Consider the following 629-nt stretch of genomic DNA (forward strand, 5'->3'; position numbering starts at 1 on the left):
GCCTCCGTCTGTCCGCATGCCCATTTGTCACAGTTTTTCCCCTAGACAACTCCCTCCTTCAGGACACATCCCCCGCAAATGTACCTCCTTCGGGGGAAGAAATTTCTGGCCGATCTAGTTTATTCCGGAGTGAAAGGGGGGAGGGGGGAGGGAGGGGTGGAGGAAGGGGAATAGGGAGAGGAGGGAGGGGTATAGGGAATGGGACAGAAGGGGGTAAACGGGCGGGAAGAGGTGGAGGGAAGAGAGAGGGGAAGAAAAAGAAAGGAGGGGAGGGGAGAGCGATAAGAAAAGCGGAGGGAGACTTAGAGAGAGGGGGGGGAGACTTGGGAGAGGGAAGAGGAGGGGAGGGGCGGGGGGAGGAAGGGGAGATAAGAGGGGGGAAGGGAGGAGGGAGTTTACTTTTTTCCGCTGACTGTGGGGAGTGACCAGTGCAATATTGAGTTGATTTTGAAAGGAGCGTTTTGTTGGCAGAAGCGACTTTCTCTGCGGTGAAATATGGCCGGGCGGATGTGGGAGGTAAATATCCTCCCGCTCTCACTCGGTCTTTTCCCCCACATTCCTCTCCCCACTTTTTCCCCACACACTTTCCCTTCACGCATCGATTTCACCCACACGTTTCCCTCACACAC

This window comes from Penaeus monodon, chromosome 33 (assembly GCF_015228065.2).
Source record: "Penaeus monodon isolate SGIC_2016 chromosome 33, NSTDA_Pmon_1, whole genome shotgun sequence".
Taxonomy (NCBI): domain Eukaryota; kingdom Metazoa; phylum Arthropoda; class Malacostraca; order Decapoda; family Penaeidae; genus Penaeus; species Penaeus monodon.